We start from the raw sequence: 9939 nt of genomic DNA, 5'->3' as shown, positions 1-9939 counted from the left end.
ACAGCACCTAAAAGACACTTAGACATTTAACAAACTGTTGCTAAATGAATGAATAAATGAATGCATCATCCGGTGGGCCAAAGAAGATGATGTTGAAAGGTAGGTTGAGGGCCAGATTATATATGGCCTTGAATGCCATGCTAAGGAGTCTAAAAGGGAAATTATGGACATTTTGACCTTTCTGCTCTGAGCCTGAGGATGATGCCATCTATTCATAACATACTAGTATTCTTTATTCCATGAAAAGAATATACAGGAAGTACATGCTATGCAAAGAATTAAGAAAATTGTTCTCTACGGTAAAATGCAAGCAGAAATTGTTGAAAGTCTGAGATGTCAAACATTCATTCGCAACAGCAACTTTAAAAGATGATCTACCATAAAAGCATTAGATTTTGATAGTGTTTGTTAAGCAGGAGTCTCATAACTGCAAAGCTAGATTTCATCATTTTCTTGGGACTAATGGAATTGTATGAGTTGTGAATGAACATTCTCATGGAAGTGATGTTGCTGACATATATGCTGTTGCAAGACCTTCTTCTGAACTGGGGCCCGTAGGCTTATATTTAAACCACGGTCTGAGTTCTGAACCCTATCAAGCAGGAGCAATGATGGGAAAATTACTAAGCAAAAATGTGCTAAAAAGGATAATTTAATGTAAAAGGATCTTTAGATTGCAGCTGGTGCAACTGATAAGCCTGGCATCAATTCAGTCCAGAACATTTTCACATCAAGAGTGTCAGGAACACTCTCATCTCTGGTGAGAGTGATTGTAGCCGTGTTTAATTTTGGGCCAATTGTCTTAATAACTGAAGCCATCTGAAGGGAAAAACATTTTATTTCAAGGTCATATTTAACATGCCAACTCTTCTCACACAAGCTTCAAAATTTTGGCCACAAGAAGACAATTTGTGTTTCTTGTTTTGAACCCAGTCCCATGCATGGACTTAAATTACCACTAAGAAGGAACAAACACAGTGACAAAGAGTTGGAGCCAAAAGAGTGTCTGGTCAAATTTCACACTATTAGCAGTACTATGTAACTTAAACAGGCCACAGACATTTGACATTCCCTAATAGTGAAACTTTTAGAGATTTCCCTCCTCCCTCTGCCTTGTGACAAATGGGAGCAAAAAATTGTACAACTGAGGTTATTTCAAGGTTCCTCAACCATAGCACTACTGACATTTGGGGCTGAATAATGTTTTGGGTGGTTGCCCTGTGCACTGTAGGCTACTTAGCAGCATGCCTGGCCTCCACCCATTAGGTGTCAGTAGAACCTCCCAGTCATGAAAACAAAATGTCCCTGACATTGCCAATGTCCCCTGGGGGGAGGGGGGTGGCGGGCAGGGCAAAATGGTCCTTGGTTAAGAATCAGTGGATTGCTGTACGGTTTAGCATTTAAAGGGAGAATGAGGAAAGTACTTACTTGTGTTCCTATCAAAGATGCAGAATTCAGCAGGCTCTTTGCTTGAGCTATTTCACTATTTTTTAAGTTACCATCGCAAACTGTAATTTCCTCAGTTTCCCTCATAAGGAAGAAAGTCATTACCTCAAACACCATCTCTTTAATGATGACTCCCAAATTTATATCTCCAATGGGAACCTCTCCCTCTAAATGTTGGCATACTCCAGGGTTCAAACCTTCTTTCTATCTTTTTCTACATACACTTACTCATAGACAATCTCATCTAATTGTATGAATTTGAATACAATCTCTATACACCAACACACCTAAATTTCATTCCCTGGAGCTCTCTCCTAACTGCCTTACTCAAAACTTCCACTTGAATATCTAATTAGCATCTTAAACTTAATACATCCCAAACTAAACTTCTAAAGCTCTCCTCCCCCATAACAGAGCAAACATCAAAGAAATGTCAGACATCTGAAAAAAGCCTCTAACGTAAAAGGACCAAATATTCAGGGAAGAAAAAAACTTGGAGGAAATGTAAAAATGAAGAAGACTACTCCCCTTTCCCACAAAACAAATAAACAAAATGTAATATTCTTGTAAAGATATATTGCATCCATGAAGCAAGAAAAGGATACCATTAAAAGGAACATTCAGAGAACAAAACGAGCTCTTGGATATTAAAAACATGACAGTATAAATAAAAAACTTTGGAAGATAAACTAGAGTAAATCTTCAAAAAATTAAAGCAAAAAGACAAAGGGATGGTAAGTAGGAGAAACAAGGATAAGATGATTAGAGGACAAGGCCAGGAGGTCTAGCAGTTGAATAATGGGAGATCCAGAAAGAGAGAACAGAGAAGAATGGAGGAACTTTCATCAATGAAATAAGAAAAATTTTCAGAACTGAAGGATGTGAGTTGTTAGATTGGAAGAATCTTCCAAGTGCCAAGCAGAAAGATGAAAATATATTGATACCAAGGCACATCATTTGAAACTTTTGAGACACTAAGGACCAAAAAAATAGATCCTACTATCTTCCAGAGAAAGAGAGAAGAAGAGAGGTGACATATATAGGAGTAGGAGTTGAAAGGATTAGGAGTTTGAATGGAGAATGGTTTGGGCTTTTCAACAGCTATATGAGAAGTAAGAAGACAATGAAGTTATATTTTTAAAGTTCTAAAAGAAAATTATTTCTAATGTAGAATTCCATATTCAACCAAACAATCCATCAACTGTAAGAGTAGAATAAAGACATTTTCAAAAATGCAAAATTAAAAAAATTTTTTTTCCTCCTATATACCCCATGTCAATGTGCCACCAGAGAATGTGCTCTACCAGAATAAGAGAATAAACCAAGAAAATAAAGATACCAGATACCCGTAATAGGAGACCCAGTGCAAGAGGGAGGCTAAAGGATTTCTCAATGGGATAATGAAGGGAAAATCCTTGATGACACCTGGGCACAAGATTTACAGGAAAATCCAAACACTTGGAGCAGTTGAGACTCAAGGGACCCAGATTCATGCTGCTCTTATATCATCTTTCCAACTTGAAGTCAGAATGCCCACATGAGCCTGACCTAGATTCTTATTTGTATTTGGCTTTTTGTAATCATGTTCTGATGAAATTCTGGCTCTTTGTTCCTGATGTGCACTACCTCCTACCAGACACCCAACTGCAGTGATTTCTATGCTTACTCACCACATGACCGTGTACACTGACACCTTCAGAAGCGGCTCTTGTACACTCTCAGTAGATAAAAGCAGGTTGTGATCCAGAAACTACTCACCTATCTCCTCCAGGGATCCTAACAATGGCAATCTTGGCCCTTCCTTAAGTAGCTAGGTTTAGCTTTCTACTCAGTTGTTCAAAACTAAACACTATATTAATTAAGGATAAATATATACTTGGAAAACTATAGAGAAAAGCAAGGAAATTATTAAAATAAAAGTCAGAATTAATAATATAAAAGTCATTCTCCTTTGGGAAAGAGGGTGGGAAATGGTATAGGGGATGGGTACACTGGAGGAACATATAGGGCATCTGTTTCTTAACCTGGGTGGTAGATATGCATGTATTCATTATGTTATTATTCCTTAATCTATAGTATATATTTTATAGCCTCTCCTGTATATATGATAAATGAAATAATAAATAAATACCATGTAAAAGAAAATTAAATAATGCATTTCAAGAGTGATGAGGACTTTTTACAGAAAAATCAAATCTAAATGGAAAGTAAACAATATACTCTACAAATATTTACTTGCTCTCCTTTCTTCCATCAGCTTCTTTAATAAACTTAAATTATATAAGGTAATAATTGTAACAAAGCACTGGTGTGTTTGCAACACATATGCAGGTAGTAAGTATAACAATAATAGCACAAAAAAGGGGAAAGAGGAAATAAAGCTATTTCCATGGGTGACATTTCTATGTTTCACTGGAATTAGTATAAATATGGATAAGTTAAGGTGTATATGGTAAGCCATAGAGCAACCATTATAATAAGTTTTTAAAAAAGGGTTAATTAGGGCTTCCCTGATGGCACAGTGGTTAAGAATCTGCCTGCCAATGCAGGGGACAAGAGTTCAATCCCTCGTCTGGGAAGATCTCACATGCCGTGGAGCAACTAAGCCAGTGAGCCACAACTATTGAGCCTATGTGCCACAACTACTGAAGCCCATGCACCTAGAGCCTGTGCTCTGCAACAAGAGAAGCCACCACAATGAGAAGCCTGCACACTGCAATGAAGAGTAGCCCCTGCTCTCTGCAACCAGAGAAAGCCCACGCAGCAACAAATACCCAATGCAGCCAATAAATAAAAATAAATAAATAAAAAATTTAAAAAAAGAGTTAATTAAAATGCTAACACTAGAAAATATTCAAAGTAAAAGAAAGCTGAAGGAGGAATAGAGAAAAAAAAATACATGAAACATATAAAAACCAAAAAATAAAATGGCAACTATAAATTGAGGTATATCAATTATAACATTAAATGTGTTATAAATTGTACAATCAAAAGCTAGAGACAGGCTGGATTAAAAAAAAAAACAAGTTCCAACTACATGCTATCTACAGGATATACACTTTTGGTTCAAAGATAAAAATAGGTTGAAAGTAAAAGAATGGGAAAATATATGCATATATCATGCAAACAGCAACTACAAGAAAACTGGATTGGCTATACTATGTCAGACAAAACAGACTGAAATTAAAAAATGTTACTAGAGATAAAGAGGGATTTTTACATATATACTAATATAAGGGTCAATCCATCAGGAAGATATAATAATTATAAACATACATATACCTACCACCAGAGACCCAAAATATGTGAAGCAAAAATGGACAACTGAAGGGAGAAACAGAAAATTCAACAATAATAGTTTCAAATATGGCTAGAACAGCTATGCAGAAGATCAACAAGGAAACAGAAGACTAGAACAACACCATAAATCAACTAGACCTAGTGGACATCTGTAGAAAACTCTACCCAATGAGAGCAGAATACATATTTTTCTCAAGTGCAAATGAAACATTCTCTAGAATAGATCATATGCTAGGCTATAAAACAAGCCTCAATTAGTTTAAATGGATTGAAATCACACATTTCTCTGATCACAATGCAGCAAAATTAAACATTAATGACAAAAGAAATTTGGGGAATTTCCAAATCTGTGGAAATTTAACAATACATTCCTAAGTAACCAATGGGTCAAAGAAGAAATCACAGGGAAATTAGCAAATAGTTTTAGATGACTGACAATGAAAACACAACATATCAAAACATATGGAATACAGCTAAAGCAGCACTTAGCAGAAAATTTTTTGCTATAAATACCTGCATTTACAGATCTCAGATCAGCAACCTAATCTCCACTTTAAGACAGTGAGAAGAGCAAACTAAGTACAAAGCAAGCAGAAGGAAATAAATAATAACGATTACAGTAGAAATTCATGAACTAAAGACAAGAAAAACAACAGAGAAAATCAACCTAACCAAAAGTTGGTTCTTTGAAAAGATCAACAAAATTAACAAAGCTTTAGTTAAGCCCTTTATGAAAAGAGAGAGGACTCAAATTGCTAAAATCACAAATGAAAGAGGAGACACTACTTCCAATATTCTATAAGTGGAAAGGATTATAGGGGAATGGTAAGGGACCATTTCCTAAAGATTCACTTTGGTCTCTCTCACTTTACGCTTTCAAGGTACCAGATGGAACCTAAGTGTCACCTTAAGTGAAAACCACCAAAGACCTAATTACTAAGGAGGTCTTCAGAAATCATTATAGGAGAGAGAGGAATTCAAGCTCCTGCATTGAGCTACATGGAGCTGGGAAGATGATTCTGATAATAGCTCATTGTCTGCCATTCTGACTTTCCTTGGGCTCAGTTTCAGTAGACATATGCTTGAGTCCAAGGAAACCCTAATAACAGCCTGGCTAAAAATGCTTAAAACTCCATGGGGGCATTGAGAGACAAGACCTCAGTAGTATGGTTTTGATTGGGTTCAGTGGTTATTAGCATTAATGACAAGAGAGTCAATTATATTTTGTAAAACTGGAAAAGGAAAAAAACAAAACAAGCAATGACAAGGGCCAGGATCTCCTGGTTCAGGAGACTCCTCCCTCAGTACAACAAAAGCACCCTGGCCATCAGGCACTTACACCCTCAGCATATACCTCATGTACTTTGGCAAAAGAATGGTGTCTTTGGTGGTCAAAGCAGTGTGGCAACCATGGAGACGGGCTGCTCAGGTTTCCCTTGATTAAAGAACTTGCCATCAGTTGCAAGGGGCATATTAGCTGACAGCCTCCAGCTGTTAATGCCTTCAAGCCCTACCTTAGCTTTCAAGCTGAGGCCATGGTCTTTCTAAGAAGCCCTCATCCAACTAAACACTAGAGCCTGACCATTTCTATGGAAGAAAGTAACTTTATATTTTAGGACTGAAAAATAATGCAAACTGTAAATTGAAGGAGTTTAGCTAGGTGATATAACAGAACCAGAGATTCTCTACAGTTCTTACATTCCATAAATATGCTGAAAAGAATCTGGGAAAGTTTTATACAGACTATAAATACTTTGGTTTGTGACACTGTTATTCCTGGGGATTCACGTGATCTTAGCTTTTTAGTTCATGAATTACTCAAGGTCTTAGTGGCCCTGTCTCTGATTACTAAATTCCAGCTTTGTACTATCTTGTTATTTTCCAAGAAATTATTCTGATAAATAAGAGGAAATTCCATTAATATTAAATGATATTACGAAGCTTCAAGGTTGAAGGATTTCTACTGGGTACCATATGAAATATAAGACATATTTCCTGTCAGGAAGCTGCATGACAACTTAGTCTGATTCTCCTCTGAAGCAAATTTGCAAAATGATTAAACTGGATTGTGAAACATGATGCAAGTTAAAACAAACAGAACGGCTTTGCTATCATTTGGAGAAAAAGAACTAGGGATAGCTAGGTCACTCTGCTATGGTTACTATTTACATTGTAAATGCAACTCAGAAGAGTAACAACTTCATATTATCAGATAAATACAAATTAGTGTGGAATCAAAGAGTTGCCCTCACTTCTTTCCTGTCCTCACTCCTGCTTTGGGGAGAAAGGTTTCTTAGCATGCTAAGAGAGGCAGTTAATATTCAAATTAGCTAAAGAAAGGTCTCACCTTTGACAGCTCTAAGACCTGAGGTCTATCCAAGGCCTTCATCATGCTGGACACCAGCAGAGGGTCTGGATGAAGGAGGAAAACTGGCCAAGAAGGGACTGGCGAGTACCCCCCCACGGTTAACTGGATAGGGACTGAGAGACTACTCAAGGGAAAAATAAGTGTTTCGCACCATCCTCTGGATTTTGTGTATATTTTTGACAGTTACGTATCAGATTGATAATGAACTACACCAGAATACCATGGGTTGATAATGGCTCCCACGTGAATATGATTACAGACTTTGAGGGGCATAGCAGTGAGGTGACACAATAAATCCAATCCTCTGTTGGAAAAGAGAAAAAGAAATGAGTGTCAAAACAAAAAACAGAAAATAATAGAACTGAAATTCAGCAATGTATACATTCCAAACTAATAAATATCATCTGAACTTAGATTTTTTTTAAAAAAAAAGATACATCTTCCTCTCAATTTAAAATGGGGGAGCTTTGGGGGCTTCCCTGGTGGTGCAGTGGTTAAAAATCTGCCTGCCAATGCAGGGGACACGGGTTGGGGAAGATCCCACATGCTGTGGAGCAACTGAGCCCATGCACCACAACTACTGAGCCCACGCACTGCAACTGTTGAAGCCACGTGTGCCTAGTGCCTGTGCTCCACAACAAGAGAAGCCACAGCAATAAGAAATCTGCACACTGAAATGAAGAGTAGCCCCTCCCAACTACAGAAAGCCCACGTGCAGCAACGAAGACCCAATGCAGACAATAAATAAAAGTAAATACATAACTTAATTTTAAAAAATAAAATAAAATGTGGAGCTTTTAATGAATTTTGACTTTTCTACTACTCCAAGGGCCTCCTTCTGTGTTGCATAAATAGTGGGGAAGGGGGAAGCCATCATTCACATAAATGTGAATGTGAATGGCGCCCCCTATTGGAAGCCACCTGAACTTCCTATTTCTGAATCCATCTCTGCCTTTAGGAAGAATTACAGGTGCCTAATATGGTTTATAATAAGGTCCTTCTTTCTGCTTTAGCTTTCACACTGCAGATTGTTGGCTGCATCCTGATTTACTTAACGTCCAGCTCCCTGCCAAGCTCTTTTTCCCCTCTCCTCCTGGGGTTTGCAGAAGTTGTTCCCTTTGCCAAGCAAATTCTTTCCCACTCCCATACTCCTTGAACTAAGTTCTTTGCTTCTTCCAGGACTTAGGATGAGGTGTCACTTCTTCTGGGAGACCTTTGCCTAATGTTAAAATAACTAAAATATATTGAGAACATATTATAGGGCATGTGAGAACTTAGAACTGTTATTTCACATGCATTAACTTTTATAATTATCAGGATAACTGGGGGAAGTAGGTAGGATTATCCCAGTTCATAGATGAGGAAACAGGCACAGATAGAGGAAATTCCTAAAATAGTGTTACACAGATGGGCCATGAACTCTCTGATCAAGGAACTGACTGTGAGACAACGGTAAGAACAAGGAACTGGAGGTCATAATGAAGTGAACTGTGCTAGGACGGGGGTCTTTCCAGCAAGCAAGCTGTTAAGATTGGAGAATTACGGCAAAGGGGAGGTAGTGCCTGCCTTAGCGATTTCTGGAGCTGGTGCGACCTCTGATGGTGACACTGTCCAGGGTACCAGCTTGGAAACGGGAGGCTGGCGTGGAGGAACTGGTATCTTCAGAGACAACGTTTTTTAAAAGAATTCACTGTATTTCCCTGGCATCCAGCACAGTGTGTGCTAAACTCTCTTAAACTGTCTGTTGAATATATGTGGTGAAATGCAGCCCTTTCAGGCAAGCCCCAACCGAAGTTTCTTCAACTGCTCCTTCCGTTGGCCTCCCTGTCACAACCAGAAGCCTCTTCCCTGCCAGGACGCCCAAGCTGCTCTCACTCCCTTAACCTCGGGTGCAGATGGAGCCCAACTGCATTCCCTCAGCGGTTCAGTCACGTCTGGCCTGCCTGGCCCCTGAAGAAGAGAATTCGCCTCAGAAATGGGCCGTGCGAGGGAGGAGCGTGCTGAGAGGCACTCTAGTTCAAGCCCACACGCCCAGCATTGGAAGTGCGGGAGCCTGGCGACAAGCGCTACATCGGTCCCTCAGGTTATCTTGAGGCCCAGCCCACACGGAGCGTGCCGAGGCCTGGGCGCGAAGCGTCTGCCGCTTCGCCTCAGAGAAAAGAGCTGGCCGCTTGCCAGCCGCCGCAGGAAATCTCGCCTCGCGCGAGCTCCCGCGAGCCTTCGCGCGCCCGCGGCCCTGGCCCTCTAATAGGCGGGACGCCCAGCCCCGGTTTCCGGCCCCGGGGAGGGCGTGGCCGCGTCAGGCCCCACCCACGTCGCGCGCAATGCCCCCTCGGCAACCGGCACAACACAACAAAATGGCCGCCGTGGCGCTGGGCGCGTGAGGGGGACGACCGGCTCCTCTCCGCCCGGCCTCGTCCCGGGGCTCGCTCGGCCCGGCTCCTTCGTGGTGAGTGGCCCTGGTCGAGGCCGTCTCCGGCGTCCGGAAGGAGCGGTGGGGGTGAGCGGAGGAGGCGGGGAGGCCTGGACCGAGCGTGGGATGGAGTCGGGGCGGGGGCGTGTGCCTGAGAATTGGGATTGGATGGGAAGGAGGGGAGGGCCCGGAACGGGCGTGGGGAGGAGGAGGATGGAGGGAGGTTTGGATGAGAAGTGAGGAGGTCGGGGCGGGGGTGCGGCGCGGAGAAGGGTGCGGCGCGGAGAAAGGTGCGGTCCAGTCACCCAGCGAAGGAGGGAGGAGGTGTGCCGGGTGTCTGCGGGCCATGACAGGGGCACAGGATGCTTTGGGTATCCTGATCGGGCGGAATACAGTACACGGAGAAAAATGA

At 41.0% G+C, this 9939-nt stretch overlaps 1 protein-coding gene across 4 annotated transcripts in view; it reads left to right on the top strand.

The window, feature by feature from the left end:
* The first annotated feature begins 9454 nt into the window (after positions 1-9454).
* Positions 9455-9939, top strand: part of CNTRL (centriolin) — an 81235-nt gene continuing 80750 nt past the window's right edge. For 3 of the 4 annotated variants that reach the window (XM_057722174.1, XM_057722176.1, XM_057722181.1), the window contains exon 1: positions 9475-9614. The gene's annotated coding sequence lies outside the window, so the exon portion shown is untranslated. Of the gene's footprint in view, positions 9615-9939 lie in introns of all 4 variants that reach the window. The other variant, XM_057722175.1, reaches the window with a different exon arrangement.

The sequence above is a fragment of the Hippopotamus amphibius genome, chromosome 2, assembly GCF_030028045.1.
Source record: "Hippopotamus amphibius kiboko isolate mHipAmp2 chromosome 2, mHipAmp2.hap2, whole genome shotgun sequence".
NCBI lineage: Eukaryota > Metazoa > Chordata > Mammalia > Artiodactyla > Hippopotamidae > Hippopotamus > Hippopotamus amphibius.
The sequence above is the reverse complement of the archived record's forward strand: the minus strand, read 5'-3'. Positions and strand labels throughout refer to the sequence as shown.